Raw genomic sequence first — 21,198 nt, forward strand, 5'->3', positions numbered from 1 at the left:
ATTTTCTTTCTTGATTCATCCACGGATGGACATTTAGGTTGCTTCCAGCCACACACATAGTCTCGATGCCATCTTTGTCCTGCTGCAGGGGTTGCTGGTCCTGGGATGGGTCCAAGGTATTCCTAGCTGGAATTCTTCCAGAATCACATGAGCATAAACTGTGAAGAGAGGGAAAAATTAAATGAAATAAACTATTTTTTTCTTTTAATCTAAAGGAAATCAAAGTCAGTAAAACAAGATGTAGAATAATCATAATGCTTATAAAAATGAATGTCCACTGAGTACTTACTAAGTTCCAGGCACTGCAATAAGCAAACTACATGAATTATCTCATTTTATCTGTCCTGAAATGCTGGAGCTGAGACCCTACATAATCGAGCCTGTGCCACCCTCTCCCTCCTCACCTCTGCTGCCCTTCTCACCCTGAGTCACTAAATCCTAGCCACACAGGGTTTTTTCTTTCAGTTCCTTGGACACTTCATGCTTGTTCTCACCTCACACCCTTGGTTTTCTCTGTCCGGAATTTTTCATCCCATCACTGTCAATATCTTCACCAATATACCATCTCTAGCTCTTTCTCTTCCCTTTTAATTCAACATGACTTGTCTGAGAGGTCTTCCTGGACTACTTCTATGAAACATCCCCACCTTCTCTCCATCCCTTCATTGCGGTTTATCTTTCCTTGCTTATTTACAATACACAACAATTTTTCAGTGGTTCTCCATCAAACTGCCTGGGTTGAAATCCCACCTCTTTCACATCATAAATGCATGACCTTGAGCTCATGTTTCCTCACCTAGAAAACGGCAATAATAATACCACCTACCCCATGAGCCTGAGTAAAGATTAAATAAGGTCTTAGATGAGAGCTTGGTGCAGAATGAGTGCTTTTTACTTGTTTTTATGGTCGTTGTCACATTTACAGCTATTTTTCCCTAGCTCCACCCCCTGACCTAGTATCTGTCATATAGTAGTCACTCAATAAATGTTTCTTGATGAATTCTATTCTTCTCTACATATTATCTATACTGAAAATTGCAGGGAAGTGAAACTTTCTTAATTGGCATTAATAGGGCCATAGAAAGTGGCCAATACAAACTAATATAAACACCAAATAATAATTGCCTCTGAGGAAGTCAGGCTCAACGAGTAGATAAGAATGACCTGTAATTCCCCTGCTTTTCTTCTTTTGTATAGGAAAGAATAAATCCCAGGTGCTTCAAAATAATTTGTTCTCTTAAATAGTGTAAACATCGCCAGGGCCATCTGTGTGCATTATTGATTTTCCCATTTAGGTCATTCTTTTTAGACCACGCAAGGGAGTCTTGAGTTGAAAAATCCCCAACTCCCAAAGTAAAGGAACCTTAGTGCACATGGCCTTAAATCCTTTCTGGGCACACCTTAACCAGCCACCATGCCCACCTTCAGAAGGTGGTTTTGGGGTACATCAGAAGTAAGGTGCTTTTTAAACTGGGTGTCAGAAGTGACAAGGAAGTGGAGTTGGCTGTGTCGCCTGGTTCTAATGCCTGAAACCTGTATGCAAATCCAGCCTCCACCATTTACTACTTGTAAAATCTAGGGCAAATTACTAAATTATTCTGTGTCTCAGTTTTCTCATTAATAAAAATGAAAATGAGATTTATCATGGTTTCTGCCTTACAAAGTAGGTATAAATTAATGCATGGGAATGGTTTGGCACAATGCCCACATTAAATAAGCATTCAATATACATTAGCTGATATTATTTCTGAAACAAATAAACAATAATACGTGAACTAGTGGGAAAAAATTGAAGTCCAAGCCCAGCTCTGACATACACTTACTAGATATGTCTTTCGGCTAGTTGTCCAATATTGCTGGGCCATAGGATCATTCATTTGTGCCATGATAGTAGTCATCTCTACTGGAAAGAGTTGTCAGGAAGATGAAATAAAATGACATATGTAAAGGTATATGGCTAACACACAGTCATTGGGAGTTATTAACAACAGTAACGTGTGTATTTCATATTTGTATTAAAGCAGACATTTCAGTCATATTACAAAGGAGGCTCCAAACTAAGTGACATAACGATTGAAGAACATGTGCCGGTACTTAGTAAACATCCATGGAGTAACATTGCAAATGCTTACTTGCATGACCTAAGTTCCATCTTTGTTTTGTCCCTGTAGTTGGGTTAAGAGGAAGTCAGCTGATATGGTATGGCTGTGTCCCCAGTCAAATCTCATCTTGAGTTGTAGCTCCCATAATTCCCATGTATTGTGGGAGGGACCCAGAGGGAGGTAACTGAATCATGGGGGCAGGCCTTTGGCATGCTGTTCTCATGATAATGAATAAGTCTCATGAGATCTGATGGTTTCATGAGGGGAGTTCCTCTACACAAGCTCTCTTTCCTGCTGCCTTGTAAGATGTGACTTTGCTCCTCCTTTGCCTTCCGCCATGATTGTGAGGCCTCCCTATGTGGAACTCACTGCATGTGGAACTGTGAGTCCATTAAACCTCTTATTCTTTATAAATTACCCAGTCTCAGGTGTATCTTTATTAGCAGCATGAGAACAGACTAATACATCAGCCTTTCTGAGAATGGTGAGGGGTGTCTAGAGACAATGAAAGGAGGTTGGAAAGTGTAAAGAACCAATGGTGAAAAGCAAGCAGGTAACTGAAACATAGCGGCTGGGTTTCTTCGAAGGGAAGACTGACAGAAACATCCAGGGTAGCACTTACAGAGTCTTGGACGTCAAGTAATAAGTAGGGAAGAGAGCCAACAGCAATGCAAGCTATTGGGGAGGTTTGAGTGGCATCGTTACAGCTGGACCCTGCCTTAAGCTTCAAGACTTCTCATGGCTTGACCCTCTGCTGAATCTCATTTACCACCATCTCTCCCTTACTCCAGATCTACCAAGGTGCAAGGGGGAAGTATAGAAATCCTAATCAAATCAGAGTGATTATCAAGAGAACAGGAATAGATGCTAAGGAGACCACTGCGATGTTCCTGAAAGACTTAAGAACTTTCATCCTCATTTTTCAGGTGAGAAAACTGAGAGGCAGACATGCTAAGGTCCCTTATGGCCAAAGCCATAGCAAAAGCCTGGACCCAAATCAATCTGCTTCTGTTCTGGAGCTCCAGCCACACTGACTTTCTTTTTGTTGTTTCAGAACTTTGCTTGTATTCCTACCACAGAGCCTCTGCCTGTGCTGACTCCACCACCTTGAACAGTCCTCATCTCCTACACCTTTCACTTAGTTAATTCCTACAGCACTGGCACCACCTCCTGAAGGATCAAAGACCCAACCGGGTCAAATCCTCCTCTTACACAGTCTTCTTTTTATAGCATTTCTCACAGTTGCAATTTTACATTTATCTATGTGGTGATCTGATTGATGTCTTTGTCCCTCACCAGGCAGTGAGCTCTCAAAGACTAGAGCCCTGCTGGTTCTCAGCACAATGCTCTGTTCATAAAATGCATTTAATAAAAATGCATGGGAGAAGCAAACAGAAGAATGAACAAGTGAACGAATGAATGAATGAATGAATGACTATAACACCTGTGCATGTGATTGGGATTTTTTCTTTTCTTTCTGCCTTTGAGACAATCTTGCTCTGTTGCCCAGGCTGGAGTGCAGTGACAAGACCACAGACCACTGCAGCCTCAACCTCCTGGGCTCAATCAATCCTCCCATTTCAGTCCCTCAAGTAGCTGGGACTACAGGTGCATACCACCACGCTGAGCTAATTTATGTAATTTTTTTTTTTTTTTTTTTTTTTTTTTTTGGAGAGACAGGGTTTTGTCACTTTACCCAGGCTAGTCTCTAACTCCTGGGCTCAAGCAGTCCCCCCAGTAGTGCCAAGCCATGATTGAGATTAAAAATAAATAAAGAAAGAAAGAAATAGAAACATGCACATGGACCCACCATGGATAGCTCCCCTCCTTGCCAGTGCTCAGCATATGTGTATGCACTGGGGTGCTGTGGGCTGTTTCCTGGAACTCTGAGGGTTTGTGCTGGGCCAGGCTAGGGGCAGGGAGGAAACGTGTCTGACAGCTTCCTCCTCTGGGAAGAGAGGGCTGGTGGGGTGGAGGGGAGAGGGAGAGGGGAGTCACAAACAATTTCTGCTTTAATTAGAGCTCTGTCGGCTTCAGTTAGCCTGGGTGTTTGTTCCCTTGTGTGTGTCAGGGAATTTGGAACTGACCTCAAGCTTGTGAAATAATTAGTACAATAGTGCCGATCTAGCCATTTCTGAAAAGAGTAATTTACTCCCAGCGTAGCCTCCTGGCAGAGCTGCTCATTAATCAAACCAGGCCGCGTACATCAAAGCAGGTCCCCCTTTCCACCGTGGCATCCATCATTTGTTGGTTAGGTGCTGCAGAAGCCTGAACCCATATGCTGCCTTTGTAGGGCTGAGACTACCTCCTGTTGTCACCAGTTGCCTAGGGGCGAAGTGGATGGTGAGTGCAGTAGCCAGCAATAGCTGGGGAGGGCAGGGCTCCATGCCCCTCTAGGTTTGTGAAAACCTCACCTATTTGGGATATAGACCTAAGCTGATTGCCTCCTCAGTGAGATGTCCACCTTGATCGCCAGAAATAAAAAAACCTACCCAGCTTTACTCTTCAGTTAATCACTTTCCCTCCTGCCACATGTGTCTACTAGAAATTCTCTTGTTCATTTGTTTAGGTACTATTTTATTTTACTTTATTTTATTTTATTTTATTTTATTTTATTTTATTTTATTTTATTTTATTTTATTTTTGAGATGGAGTCTCGCTCTGTCACCTAGGCTGGAGGGCAGTGGCGCGATCTCGGTTCACTGCAACCTCCGCCTCCCAGGTTCAAGTGATTTTCCTGCCTCAGTCTCCCAAGTAGCTGGGATTACAGGCATGTGCCACCACGCCCAGCTGATTTTTATATTTTTAATAGAGACTGGGTTTCACCACGTTGGCCAGGCTAGTCTCGAACTCCTGAGTTCTGGTGATCTGCCTGCCTCAGACTCCCAAAGTGTTGAGATTACAGGCATGAGCCACAGCACCCGACCAGTTACTCTTTATTTTCTATCTCTGCCCCTAGAGAGCAAACATCAAGAGAGCAAGCACTTCATCATCTTTGCTGTTTTAGTCCCTGAACCTAGCACAGTGCCTGGCACATAGAAAAAGTTTAATAAACACTTTCTGAATAAATAAAGGAGCACCTTCTCAGACTTCCCAACCCTCTGAACTAAAGGTGCCTTTTCATGCTAAGAAACCCTCTAGCTATTTTCCTAAAACTCTGCTGACTCTTGTAACATCCTACCTTGTAGCAGATTTATTTGTTTACATGTCAGTTTCTCTATTTAATTGTTAGTTATTTGTATTTGTTCTCTGTTGCTGTGTAACAAATTATACTAAAATGTAGGTGCTTTAAACAACAGATATTTATTATAAGAGGTTTCTGTGGGTTAGGAACCTGGGTGCGGTTGAGCTGAGTCTTCTGTTCCACAGTCCCGTGAGGCTGCAAAGTGGGGGCTCAGAGCTGGTGGTTTCACATGAAGGCTTGACTGGGGAAGAGGGCCTCAGTTCCTTACCACAGGGACCTCTCCAGCTGGCATCTTGCTTCAACATAGCCCGTAAACTGAGAAGACAATAGAAATACTCCACTAGCCAGATGGAATTGCGAATCTTTTATAAACTAAATAACCAAATTGACATCCGCACAACATTGCTACATTGTATTGGTTAGAAGCAAGTTACTCAAGGGGAGGGGATGACACAAGGCCATGACTACCAGAAGAAGATAAAGATTACTGGGGACCATTCTAGAAGCTTCCTATTAGAGAATAATGATTACGTAGGCACAGAAACATTTATTACTTTCTGTTTATGATAGCCCCAGATTGGAAATAATCCAAGGGCCTCTCAGTAAGGAAAAAGTTGAAAGTAAATTATGAAATTTCCATTGTGATAGAATCATGTACATTGAAAAGGAAATGATAAATGAAGTATGCACTCTGATTCAAAATACATAAGCCTTTAAACATATATTTTTATGCATATATATGCAAAAATGTTTCTTAGAATGCTTATCAAAATGTTAGAAATGGGCTTCGCATTGGTGGGGTCTACCAAGAGCAAGGTTTGAGTCCCTTGTCCAGACTGTAGACACCTTACCATTAAGGTTATTTGATTTCTACACTTTTGATCATATTCTCAGCCCAATTAGGATTTAAAACACGTTCAGTATTGTCTGGTTTTTGTTGTTTAATTGGGAAAAATAAAAAAGAGATTCATAAATCATATAGACTCACTTTCACAGTGAAATAATTCTATTTGGTTTCTGAATGGAAGGATTATTTTACTCCTTGTTGGATTCTAGCTTATTCCAAGAATCAATTTAACTTTGTCCTCTTGTGTCCTCTCTTTCAGCCTTCACTGTCCTTTCCTACACGGGTGTCTGATGACCATAATCGTGACTTATTTCTTCCTCTTATCTCCCTGCAGTCTACTACAGAATTTGGCACAATGTAATGAGACGAGTTGGAGTCCAGTTTGATTTTGGTTGTGTTATAATTTCAGCCTGTGAGTTTTTAACCCCATTTTCTATTACTAACTTAAAACTGAAGTTTACAATGTTTTAAATTCAGATACTTCAGTGAGTGCCCATCACAGCAATGTATTTTTTTCATTAAAGGAGGATGTTGTAGTATCTGTCTCTGAGGAGAAAAAGAAGAAGGTGCAAAAATTATTAATTACCTATTATATATAGCACCTTATATGATGTATTTATGTGCTTCCTTTCACTTATTCCACACACAATCTTGGTAACAGAAATATGGAAATGCCTCACCTTACAGGTAACAAAAAGTGAAGTTCAGAGAGATGAAGCAATTTGCCTATGAAAATTGAACTAGAGTGCAAAGTGATTAACACAGTATATAGTAAGCACTCGACAAATGGTAGTTGTGATGATTGCTGTCTCTGTTCCTATCATCGTAATTTCAGCCACATTAGGGGCCACCTAGAAGCTAAGACATAAAAAGATTTCTCTGGCTGTAATCCCAGCACTTTGGGAGGCCGAGACGGGCGGATCACGAGGTCAGGAGATCGAGACCATCCTGGCTAACACAGTGAAACCCCGTCTCTACTAAAAAATACAAAAAACTAGCCGGGCGCGGTGACGGGCGCCTGTAGTCCCAGCTACTCGGGAGGCTGAGGCAGGAGAATGGCGTAAACCTGGGAGGCGGAGCTTGCAGTGAGCCGAGATCCGGCCACTGCACTCCAGCCTGGACGACAGAGCAAGACTCCGTCTCAAAAAAAAAAAAAAGATCCCTCTGGAACCAGAGGTTAAACCACATCTCAAAAGCCGTAGCAGCTGAAGTCATTATTACTATTGTTATTATTGTTGTTGTTACCTCATTTTTATCTTTTTATTTCAACTTGGTATTCCTGTGTTTTTAGTAGGATTCCCCTGGACATTCTGATTGGCCCAGCCATATTAGGGATCATAAAAGAAGTGTGTTCTTTCTTCACTGCTGAGCCACTGTTCTTGGTTAAGAAAGAATAACTGTGCCACTACAACACTTCTTTCCCAAACCTAACGCTGTGATAACAGCAATGCTACAGGCAATATCAAACATTTATTGTTTACATTGCAATAAGCACTTTGCATACATTGCATACATTGGTTCATTTACCCATTACCATCACCAAATGAGGAAGGTATGATTGCCATTCCCACTTTATAAATTAGGAACCTGGGGCTCCAGGAGGTTCAATAACTTCCTCAAGGTCACAAAGCTTGCAAGCATGCTGCCTAGCATCCAGAAGGCACTCAAATGCTGACTGGGCCAGGTGTGGTAGCTCACATGTGTCATCTCAGTACTTTGAGAGGCCGAAGTGGGAAGATCACTTGAGGCCAGGAGTTTGTGACCAGCCTGGGCAACATGGTTAAACCTGTCTTCACTAAAAATATGAAAATTAGCTGGGCATGGTGGTACATACCTGTGGTCCCAGCTACTCAGGTAGCTGAGGCACAAGCATCGCTCGAACCCAGGTGGTGGAGGTTACAGTGAGCTGAGATTGTGCCACTGCACTTCAGCCTGAGCAACAGAGCAAGACTCTGTCTCAAAAAATAAACTGAATGAATAAATAAATAAATAAATAAATAAATAAATAAATAAATAAATAAACTGATCATGTACTGATCAGCAGGGCAGAGAACTGATCCAGGCATTTCAACTCCAGAGGGGAAATCTGTAATCACACTGCTATACTGCCCCCTTCTCAGTGGGAAATATCCCAAGGAAAAGCTTATATTGTCATTCTTTAAATGTCTGTGTTATTTATTTATTTATTTAGAGATGGAGGCCTGCTCTGTCACCCAGGCTAGAGGGCAGTGGTGTGATCTCAGCTCACGGCAATCTTCGCCTCCCGGGTTCAAGCAATTCTCCTGCCTCAGCCTCCTGAGTAGCTGGGATTACAGGTGTCCACCACCATGCCTGGCTAATTTTTGAGGGGTTTCACCATGTTAGCCAGGCTGGTCTCAAACTCCTGACCTTGTGATCCACCCGCCTCAGTCTCCCAACGTGCTGGGATTACAGGTGTGAGCCACTGCACCTGGCCGTATTATTTTTATTAAAGCAGCTACTTCTTCATGGCCATAGAAGTCTTTCTTTGCAGTGTTCCTGGTCCTGTCTTCATCAATGTTGAGCAGTGATGGTTATCTCCTCCTCAATGACAAATCTGTCATGGTTATCTAGGCCTTATTGATAACAGTCCAGGTGTTCTCTGACTGTTAGTGTCTCACCTCCTTCCCCTTCACCTCCTTCATTGTACTATCTAATTGTCTGTTTCCCAAAACAAGCTCATTTTTCTCAAAAGCACTATCAGAGACACTGTCAATCAACAGGAAACACAATAGATTTTAAAAGACGGTGGCTAAGACTTCAGGATACAAGGTGAAGTGTAAAATTACAGACTGCATTATTCCAGGTCAAGGGGAAGACACGCCTGTGTGGTCTCTCCGTTGCTCTCTCTTGGAATGCCTCTCTACTTCTAAGCTAGCCAACTAACATCTGCATATTCCTAGGTAAACAAAACTTTGAGGGGAGCAGAGCTACCCAATTAAGGGCTCCAGGTGAAACACAGGCGATAAAACGCTTCATTTCAGCAGGAGTGTCTTTATGGAAATGCCAGAGTTTGTTCACCAGTCGCATGTAAATGAGCTATGCAGGCACCATAATTACATCACCTGGCCGAGTTGCAGTGGAGCAGAAACTGATGGGTCTTTGGTCTGTGGACGTTTTGAGGAAGGGGCCCCCTTCTAGTCCCCAAACACCAAGAGACTGTGATCGCAACAGGGTAAACTTAGCTCAGCCTCTGAGCCTGCAAACCGTTCATTATAAACCCCAAACTGTCACATTGCTCCCCTAATGAGGGTGTACATCTTTGGCAGCCTCAGGACAGTAGTAACTTACTTAATGACACATTCTGGGAGTTTTATGTGCCTGCTCCATAAAAAAAGAAATGCGCTGTTTCCATAGCAATGCGGGGTCTTTCGGGCAGCCCCGTTGTGACAGCTAGAGCCCCTGCATTCTTCTGGGAACTGTTCTTTTTGTTTTTCTGGAAGCTCTTAAATTGTTCCCCAAGCACCCCCTTCTCCCTCCATTTCGGAGAAGACCAAATAGCACATTCCCGGTTTGCCAGCCTGGTGATTTGGCTTAGCAGCTCCTCAAAGTGCTCAGAGCATCCATTGCAGACCCTGCTGAACCCAAAGATGAGACTCCTCGTTCTTCCTGGATTAGAATAAAGACAAAAGCATTACCAGGACTAACGCATTAAAGCAGCTGGTGATATCCGATCATGTCAGTCTATGGCTTACAGAGCTACAGTGGAAATACACAAGGAATCAGAGGAGACAACTTCTAGTGCTGGCTGTGCCATCAACTTTGAGCAAACAGTGAATGCTTCGGAGCCTTCTTTTGAGAGTCACACTGACTTTGGGTTTGACAAGACCTACTGCTTTATGTCACTGGGTGGTTGAAATGGTGAGAAGGGATAATACATGCAAGGCATAATACCAAACACTTTATAAGCGACTCCAGAGTGTTAGCTGTTATTATCCCATCACCTTCAACAGATTCAACAAATTCAGTCCCTCCACCCAGGACTCAGTGCTATTAACTTTCTGACTTCTTTCTCCAAACTTTATTAATAGATTTGCATGTAGTTAGAGACAAATACAGGCCCAGGCATGAGCACATATGGGGGCGGGGGCGGGTTGGGGGGTGATTCTGTATGAAAGCTGTCAGAGACCCAATGACCAGAAAGATAAATTGCTCTACTCACTTCACTCCCTTAATCTGCATGCTACACAGCAACTCCAGCTGAGCCATGGGCTGCTCAGAATCTAGCAGGGGTCTTATTGTGCCTCAATTCAGTGATCCCAGAAGGAACATTCCAGCCACTTCCTAGATATGAACAGTGCATCTGATCGGATTCAGACTGGAACTAGTGCTCCACACTCAAGAGCAGAAGACCCTTTATTGAGTCTACTTTAGACTAATGATATGGCTTGGCTCTGTGTCCCCACCCAAATCTCATCTCGAATTGTAATACCTACATGTCGAGGGCGGACCTGGTAGGAGGTGATTGGATCATAGGGGTGGTTTCCTCTCTGCTGTTCTCATGATAGTGAAGGAATTTTCATGAGACCTGATGGTTTAAAAGTGGTAGTTTCCCCTACTCTCTCTCTCTCACTCTCTCTTGCTCGTTCTCTCTCTCTCTCTATCCTGCCACCTTGTGAAGAAAATACTTGCTTCTCCTTTGCCTTCCACCATGATTGTAAGTTTCCTGAGGCCTCCCAGCCATGTGGAACTGTGAGTCAATTAAACCTCTTTTGTTTATAAATTACCCAGGCTCCGGTACTATCTTTATAGCAGTATGAAAACAGACTAATACAACTATAAAGTAATCTAAAGATAGCAGCTTTATTCTCATCTGGCCTTGTTTGCCCATGTGGAATAGAGAATAGTTGTTCCTGCCCTGAGCTTATATTTACTATCCATTCTCTCTTTCCCTCCATCAGATTCTTATCATCTTAACTTGGAGTATTTGGACAAATTCTTCATGGAATATCCTCTTACTCCCTTACCCACCTCCCATCCATCCCAAACACTGTATCAGAATGTTCTGAAGGGCAAATCTGGTCATGTCACTCCCCAGCTAAAACCTTCTCAATATTTCCCCCATCAACTTCTGGAAAATAGTCCAAAGGCCTTACTCTAGCCTCACCTCTCAACCTCATCTCTTCCTCTCCCTTGACAATCCTGCTGCCTCCTTGAAGCTCCTGGTGCTTACCTTGACCCAGGACATCTAACTCGGTGCTCCTAACTGTGACTGCACATTGGAATCACCTAGGAAGCTTCTAAAGATGGCAGCATCTGACCCGACCTCCTGGAGAGTCTTACTTCATTGATCAGGGAACGCAGATGAAGATCATTAGCTGCCAGCATTGAATGCTAAACTCATCACCAGACTGGAATTGTCCCTTAATATATTGGTTCTCTAGACCCAGGGATTTTTGTTTCATTTTGTCTTCTATATTGTGGGACTTCAGGTACAGAGATTGGCGTTATTTTCCAATTCCTGGCATTGTGTCATCCTTGTTCTAGGGCCAGGCTCTCTTTTGCTTCTTTTCTTTATTCCTTTGATTACAAACCACAACATCAGTACCTCCCTCTCCTTGGGCAGTCATTCAGCTGTGTTTGCTGTGTATGTTTTTGTTTGTTTATGGTCCTATACATTGCATATCACTGGTGTGTTTACATCATTTTTAGTTATATACATGAAGAGGGCTGTAGATTTTATTCTGTGCCTTTACTTTTTGCACCCAGGTTATTTAGAATACCTGATTGTTGTTTTAAAACTTTACAGAATTCTACAATGTGCATCTCTCACATTTACCTGTCTCCTCCCCGCTTGACCACACCTATACTGCCTCTAACTCCACCTCCACGATGTCAGAGTGAATTTTGCTGGGCATGGCCTTTTGGGGGTCTGGGCAAGAATTTCTTCAACATATGTACCCAGAAATGCAATTTTCAGGAAAAATGGGGCATATATATTTTTATTTTAATGGACCAACTATTAGTTAACTGTCCTCCAGAATGGCTGCACCAATCTATACTCTTAGGCCAATATTTCAGTTGTTTATTCCAGTATTTGGGGGATCAGCGATCTCTTTGAGAATCTGGTAAGATATCTGGAAACTCTGTTTCAGAAAAAGTAAATATTCTCATACAGTACTTTCTTTACAAATGTTTCTTAAGAAAAAACGTTTAAATTTATGTATCAAGGTGCATGTATTAGTTTAATTTTTACAATATTTTATGTTAGGTATTACTATTTTGATTGAGATCAAGTTTACATAATGCGCAGTTAACCATTTTAAAGTGCACATTTCAGGGGCATTTAGTGCCTTTACAATGTTGTGCGATGACTGACCACCTCTCTCTAGTTTCGAGATGTTTTCATCACCCCAGATGAACCCCCTATAGCCTTAAAGTAATCACTCTCCATTTCCTCATTCCCCCATCCCCTGACAATCCATAGTCTACTTTCTGCTCAGTGGCTTTGCTTATTTTGCATATTTTACATACACGGAATCATAGAATGTGTGACCTTTTGTGTCTGCCTTCTCTGACATAGTATAATGTTTTCAAGGTTCATCCAAGCTTTAGCATTTGCCAGTACCTCATTCCCTTTCATAGCTAAATAATATTTCATTTTGTGAACATACCACGATCTGTGAATCTATTCATCTGTTGATGGACATTTGAGTTGTATCTGCTGTTTGTCTCTTATGAGTAATGCTTCTATAAACATTCTTTACACGTTACCATGTGGACCTATGTTTTCAATTCTCATGGGTATATATCTAGGACTAGAATTGCTAATTCTATGTTTATCTCTGTTTGTTTTGAGATGGAGTCTTGCTCTGTCGCCCAGGCTGGAGTGCAGTGGCATGATCCACCCGCCTTGGCCTCGCTAAGTGCTGGGATTATGGACGTGAGCCACTGTGCCTGGGCTTGTTTAACTCTTTGAGGAACCATCAAACCATTTTCCACAGTGGCTGCACCATTTTGCATTCCTACCAGCAATATACAAGGGTTCCTATTTTCCCACATTTCTATCAACCCTCATTACTTTCTGGGTTTATTATCATTTCCATTGTAATGGGTATGAAGTGATATCTCATTGTGGTTTTGATTTGTGTTTTCTTAGTGACCAATCACATTGAATAACTTTTTTAATGTTTTTTTTTGACCATTTGCATATTTTATTTGTAGAAATGTCTCTTCAAGCCATAAGGTGGATATTAATATTAACCTTATTTTATAAATTAAGGAATTGAGACCAAACTGAGATCAGAATGAAGGCAACGAGGTGCCAGGGCCAGTGACTGGAAACAATGCCCCATTTTGCATTTGTTTTGGAACGGACAGGGATAGGGGAGTCACTGGACATCCTCCCTCCAAGATTCCACAGACTTCAAGTTTGGAATCCCACGCTGGACTGTGAGTCTAGTAAAAGATCAGACATGCCGATTCTCAGTATATACTTGAATAAATGAATAAAGTGAGCACAAATCCCTTCAGAGTTTCCTCCACCTCAAAATATACCATCTTCTCACACAATGAGCCCAGGCTATGTAATTCAGCTCTGGATGCTGTGTGTACCCCAAGGGACAGCTCCAGAGCACTCCCCTACACCACCCTCCGGCAAAGAGACTGCCTGCATAGTGCCTGATGGACACTGAGTGGATTGGAAGCCTGGATGTCTTATCTGGGGTGTTATTACATCTGGATCAATTCTTAATCTTTCAGTTTAGCTTTGAGCTGCTTGGTGACCTCCGACAGATCAGATATAAATCATTCCACCCTGCACAGGTAAGAGGCATCTCGTCAGCTGTGGCCTCATGACATTTGAGGCTTTCCTGGAGGCTGGTGCCCCTCGGAAGGCAATGTGTGGCTCTCAGCCATGACCAGTGCAAAGGCAAGCAGATTCAGGGGGCTTTAGCGAAAGGTGAAATAAACAACAGTATGTCAACCCTGTCTTCACTCTAGGTAGAAAGGGGCCATGCACATGCTCCCCCAGCACAAGACCTCAGTTCTGGGAGTAACTTTCCAAAGACACCATGGGACTGATCTACTTTACTGAACTAGTCCAGTATTTGCTCTTTTAGAATTCAGGGAGGCAGTAAGTTAAAGGTGAAAGGGGAGAAATTACTACTGGGTGATCACCTGCTATGGGCTTGGCATTGAAAACAACACAAATATAATAAATCATTTAATCTCTCCAGCAAGCCCATGCAGTGATTATTATTGTCACCATTTCACAAAGGAAGAATTAAAGTTCCATGACTTAAAATGCCTTACCAAGGTCACCTAGCAGGTAAAACGGAACACATCTAAGATCTATCTGATTTTCATTCTTAGGCTCTTACTGCCTCAAAATCTCAAGAAGACTTCTATCCTTCCCAGAAGTTTCTACCCCCAAATCCCTGTAGAAGAATGGGAGAGGCTATGTCTTTGAAAAAGCCCAAGTTCCAGGTCTCCTTAGGCCAATACCTAGGTGCAAATCACCTAATCTCTCTGCATCAGTTTCCTCAACTGCAAAATGGGATTGTTGTGAGGATTCACTGAGTCAAGAGAAATGCATGTAATTTGAAAACTAAATGTCAGCCAGGCGTGATGGCTGATGCTTACAATCCCAGTACTTTGGGAGGCCAAGGCGGGTGGATCACCTGAGGTCAGGAGTTGGAGAACCAGCCTGGCCAATGTGGTGAAACCCTGTTTCTACAAAAATAGAAAAATTAGCTGGGCATGGTGGCTTGTGCCTGTAATCCCAGCTACTCAGGAGGCTGAGGCAGAAGAATCACTTGAACCCGGGAGGCAGAGGTTGCAGTGAGCCGAGATCACACCATTGCACTCCAGCCTGGGCAACAGAACTAGACTCCATCTCAAAAGAATAAAAGAAAAGAAAAAAAAGAAAAAGAAAACTAAAGGTCTTGTTGCTGAAAAAGTCTCTTTCATGAAGTGTTCACATTCTAAAGGAAGTTGTTAAAGCTTACACAATGTCAAGACCTAATGGGATGCACAAGTAGTGGTAAAATTTTAGATCCTGGGATGGTTTTTTAAGCATATTGAGAGAATACACCTTAAACTACACCTCCTGGCCAGCTCCTACAATACATGGATGGACAACTATATGATAAAGTTGGCAGGGTCTAATCATTACAGAAAAGTAATTAGTGTTTTGTATGGTAGGTAATCCAGTATCTCAGGGATGAAAGCTACTGAAGTCTCAGCAGTTTATCTTCCAGGACTCATTACCAATGGAGAAGATTGTCTAATTTCCATCTGATTTGCTTATTTTGAAAGTTGTTATTATTTGATCTCTCTGGCTCCTGGAGACAGAGAAACCCCCTTTTGGCCAACCATGGCTAAGAGAACCTGATCAATGAAAACAGATCCACTTGCAATGCCTCGTCAGATCCAAAGTTCTCACTGAAGACAAGAAGGAGAGAGGTCAGCAGTGCCTTATTTTTCTGAAACCATACCCAAGCTTAATTTTCTCTTTGATTCATAAACTCTTTTATTTTGTCCTGTGCGAATTTCTCTTGATTTTTTTATGTATGACTTGATTAGTCAATCAGCAAACCAATAAGTCTACAAAGAAGCAGCTCATACAGTTGTAGCAGTAATGGTGGTATTAACAGTAGAGGTGGTAGCAGGAACACAGTGGTGGTAGTAACATAATAACTAGGCTCTTTTGTGTGCTTACTGTTTGCCAGGAGCTATTCTAGTCCTTTAACACTTTAACTCAATTAATCATCACAACAATCCTATGAGATACTATTGGTTCCTCATTTTCCAGATGAAGAACTTGAGGCATAAGAAAGTAGGTTATTTGCCAAAAGTCATAAAGCTACTGAATGTTGGTGCCTGGATTTAAACCCAGGCAATCTGACTCCAGATCCCTTGCTCTTGGACAGGATGCTGTTCTGTTAATAATAATGACAAACACAACTTAGTTTTTTAAAAAAATTATTTTCTCCAACTTTTATTTTAAGTTCAGGGGTATATGTGCAGGATGTGCAGGTTTGTCACACAGGTAAATGTGTGCCATAGTGGGGTGCTGCACAGATTATCCCATCACTTAGGTATTAAGGCCATCATCCATTAGCTCTTCTTCCTGATCCTCTCCCTCCCCGCACCATGCCCTGGACAGGCCCCAGTGTGTGTTGTTCCCTGCTATGTGTCCATGTATCCTCATCATTCACCTCCCACCTATAAGTGAGAACATGCAGTGTTTGGTTTTCTGTTCCTGTGTTAGTTTGCTAATGACAAACTCAGTAAACTAGTTGGCTTCTGACTCTATCCATGTTCCCACAAAGAACATGATCATGTTCCTTTTTATGGCTGCATAGTATTCCATGGTGTATATATACCACATTTTCTCTATCCAGTCTATCATTTATGGGCATTTAGGTTGATTCCATGTCTTTGCTATTACCACAGCTTACTTTTACTGAGTTCCTCTTATGTGCCTGGCACCCTCTCTCTTCTATGCCCACAAAGCCAACTTGACCCTTCTGGGCAATCACAAGGGACATCAAGAATTTACATGGCAGGCTCATCTGTCTCTCTAGCCCCAGGCCAACTCACACGGGGCCCCAGGACAATGAGCGCTTCTGTATCACCATACAAAATCCCTTTCAATGTCAAGTTCTGGACATTCAGAACAAGTGAGGCAACCAGGGTTTATAAAAACTGGATTTATTGGCATTAACTGGGTCCAAACCTCAAACAAAACCACAGGATGCCCAAGAGCCATGAAAACTCAGTGCCATATTTTTGGACCCAAGCCAAATCTACTCACTTGGGGTCCCATCCTTTGCTGGAACACAGATACTTCCCAAACTTCTTGGGTTTCCCCCAGCAAGGGAGTACCCAGCCATATCTTGCACCTTCCCCAATTATTATTCAGTTCATTTGCATATGAATGTCTTATGATATTATTAAATAAAAAGACAATACTGTTTGCTGAGTCATACACCCACTGTGTTCTTGGCTTACCCTATTTTCAAGACTGCAAGTGACTGAAAACAAAGAAGTCTCTAACCGCTGTATTTTATTGTTGAGGGCAAATTTCACTACCCACTCATTTTACACTTATTAATGCATCATAAATCTTATTGCTATGACTAGCCCTCATTATCTTTCTATCGAACCACCTATGCAAACTACTTAAGACATAATCCTTAAACATCTTAATTATGTTTTAAACTGTTTTTAAATAATGTTAGATTTATGGAAGCGTTATAAGATTATGCAAAGATTTTTCATATACCCTTCATTCAGTTTCCTCTGTTAACATTTTACTTACAAAACTAAGCTACTAACCTTGGTACCATGCTATTAGCTAAACCACAGGCTTAGGTTTCATCAATTTTCCCACTGGTATTCTTTTTCTGTTCCAGGACCCAAGCCAGGATACCATATTGCACTTAGTTACCATACCTCCCTTGTCTTCTCCAACTTACTACAGTTTCTCAGCTTTTATTTTCTTTTTTTCTCTTTTATCTCATATGACCTTGGCACTTTTGAAGAGTAACAGTCACGAATTTCATAGGATGTCTCTCAAATGGGGTTTGTCTGATATTTTCTCATAATTGGATAGAGGTTATAGATTTGGGGGGAAAGAATGTCATAGAGGTGAAATGTCCTTCTCATCCCATTACATCAAGGAGTACGTAACATCAGCATGACTTATTACTGATGAGATTAACATTTATCACTTGACTACAGTGGTACCTGCCAAGGTTCTCCACTCTAAAGTTACTATTTTTCCCTATTGATACTCTATTCATAAGAAGCAAGTCACTAAATTCAGCCCACATTCAAAGGGAGGGAAATTAAAATGCATCTCCTTGAAGGATGAGTATCACAGAATTTGTAAGCCATCTATTTACCACCACCAGAATTAATAAATTTGAGGAGGGGAAGATACTTTAGGGCTGGGCAACTCTCCTGTTTCTCCCCAAAGTTATCCACTAATTTTAGTGTTCATCTGTGAATCTAGCGTGAAGCAATTATTATTACATTGTTGTTGCAATGGTGATTTTCTATTTCCTTCATTCCTTCTAGTTTAATTGCTTGAATTATTCTCTAAGGAAGATTGGTCTGTTCTCTCACATTCATTTATTACTTCATTTATTTATATCAGCGTGGACTTGTGGATATTTATTTTGCCTCTAGGTTATAATTCAATATTATCATTGAATTATTTATTTTGTTACCTAAACTGCTCCAACCTAGGCATCAGGAGTTCTGTCAGGTTGGTTCTTAGGTCCTTTCGACCTGCCCTCATCTTTTTTTATTATTTTTTCTTTTCTGGCACTTTCTTACTTACTCACACTGCACGATGCTTCAGGTTCAACTTCTATTATCCTTATCACAGCCCTAGATTCAAGCATCTCTCCAAAGAGCTTTAATGCCTTTAGTTGGAGAATAATATTTAGAATCTCAGATCTAGGTGTTAATTATATTTTATCATCTATTTATAATAATAATCCCTGCTATACTTCCCTCTTCCAATAAGATTAATTATCATTACTGCCTAAGACACTACTCAACATTAGGGCTGTTGCTAATCTTTTTATAAAAATATATACATTGGCTCAATCGATCCTCAACAAATCCAGAAGGTAGATCGTAGTATTTATCCTCGTTGTACCAAGCAAGGCTCAGAGACAATTGTTTTCCCCTGTCACACAGCTGGTAAGTTGTGGAATTGGGTTTGAGTCCAAGTTTTCGTCTGGACCTCTCACTCTTTCCCATCCACCTCTCCTGCCTTGGGATATAAGTTGAGTGGATTTGGAGTTAGACCAACCCGACATTTGTCCCTGGTTCTGCCATTTCCTAGCAATGTGACCTGTGTGAGTTTTAGCATCTGTAAAATGTCATTAATAAAACCTGCTCTGCAGGTTGCTGTCAGCATTAGGGACTGCGGATACAGCACACCTAGCACTGAGCACTTAGGTGAGGACCTGTGGCTCCTGTGAGGCAGTACAAGCTTAGTAGTTAAGGGATTAGACTCCAAAGACAATATTTAAAGCTTAAATGCTGATCTTCCACATCTAGCTGCTTAATGTCCCTGGGCCGCAGTTTTCTCTTCTACAAATGGAGTCATTCTATAAGTGGGATTATAGGGACTACCCAATGCAATAACATCTCTGCAGAATTTACCAAAGTGTTTGATGCACAGGAAGAGCTAAAGTCATACTGATTGTTATCAGGATTATTATTTGAATCCCCAGCACCTAGAAAAGTGTCTAGTTTGATATATGTGAATGAAAGCTAAGCTCAGCAAGGGTAGGCCATCAAACACTCTTTTTTTTTTTTTCTGCTTCAGGATTAATATATGCATTCTTCCTATGTCTCTGGATGCCTCTCTGGTATTACATTCACTTGGCTGCTCAGTTCCCCACAGCTCCTCACTTCCCTAGGAAGGAGTCTCCGTGTAGTGCCCCATGAAGAGGATGCTATTGTGATGGATGGTTGTGTTGGAACTGCAGGGCATTGACAGACGCCAGCCTCATACATCACAGGGCCATCAGGACAGGCACTTTGGTAATGTATTATGTGAGTGCATCATCAGAACGCTGTCACCTTGGTGATGGATTCATCAATACATGGGACTGTCATAAAACAGAAGAGAACAGGGTGTAAGAGGGAGGGAAATCCTCTTAATGAAGAGGAAGTCCTAATAGTAGAATACAAAGTGCACAAACCCTCTTGCCTATAGATGCTAAGAGTGACATAGTGGCAGGAAAAGATGGCAGAGTACTCCAGTGGATGGATTGTTAACCTGGAGCCCTGGAGTTTGGTTACAACTCATCTCATGACTCTTGATAAGTCCTCCTGGCATTTTTTCCTCATCTACAAAGTGAGTTTGCTAGTCCCAATCAGTGCATCACAAAGCATGTTCCATAGGATGCTAGTCTTATGAGACCCTTTATGGAAATCCTGAGTTTAACATATTTACACAGGTTGGTTTGCCCTGAAACCTCATAGAGACTAAAGTACATCAATGTTACTGGCAGATCCTCAATAGGACACAGAGTGAGTCCTCTTTCTCAAAATTACCTGACCATACAATGCTTATTTTTGATGTGATTACAGGCTAATCCACTCCTCTGTGATAACATTATATTCAATGGTCTCCGAGATCCCTTTCACTTCCAGAAATGTAGTGACATGAGCACAGGTTTTTGATGTAGTGACATGAGCACAGAGAGATTTGGAATCAAAACCTGGCACCAACCACATATAAACTTGAGGCTGGTTCGCTTTTCTGTCCCACTATGTTTCCATCTGTAATGCATAGGAGATAATCCTCAACTCAGGGTTGCTGTGAGAAGTACATGAAAAGATGTTGCAAATTACCTACTACCTTGCCTGAATGTAACTTCTGTTCACTAACAGATAGCTCTTATTACTGATGATAAGAGCCAACATTTATTTTTTTATTATTATTATACTTTAAGTTCTAGGGTACATGTGCATAACGTGCAGGTTTCTTACATATGTATACTTGTGCCATGTTGGTGTGCTGCACCCATCAACTCGTCAGCACCCATCAATTCGTCATTTACATCAGGTATAACTCCCAATGCAATCCCTCCCCCCTCCCCCCTCCCCATGATAGGCCCCGATGTGTGATGTTCCCCTTCCCGAGTCCAAGTGATCTCATTGTTCAGTTCCCACCTATGAGTGAGAACATGCGGTGTTTGGTTTTCTGTTCTTGTGATAGTTTGCTAAGAATTATGGTTTCCAGCTGCATCCATGTCCCTACAAAGGACGCAAATTCATCCTTTTTTATGGCTGCATAATATTCCATGGTGTATATGTACCACATTTTCTTAATCCAGTCTGTCACAGATGGACATTTGGGTTGATTCCAAGTCTTTGCTATTGTGAATAGTGCCGCAATAAACATACGTGTGCATGTGTCTTTATAGCAGCATGATTTATAATCCTTTGGGTATATACCCAGTAGTGGGATGGCTGGGCCATATGGTACATCTAGTTCTAGATCTTTGAGGAATTGCCATACTGTTTTCCATAATGGTTGAACTAGTTTACAATCCCACCAACAGTGTAAA

Source organism: Piliocolobus tephrosceles, chromosome 17 (assembly GCF_002776525.5).
Source record: "Piliocolobus tephrosceles isolate RC106 chromosome 17, ASM277652v3, whole genome shotgun sequence".
NCBI lineage: Eukaryota > Metazoa > Chordata > Mammalia > Primates > Cercopithecidae > Piliocolobus > Piliocolobus tephrosceles.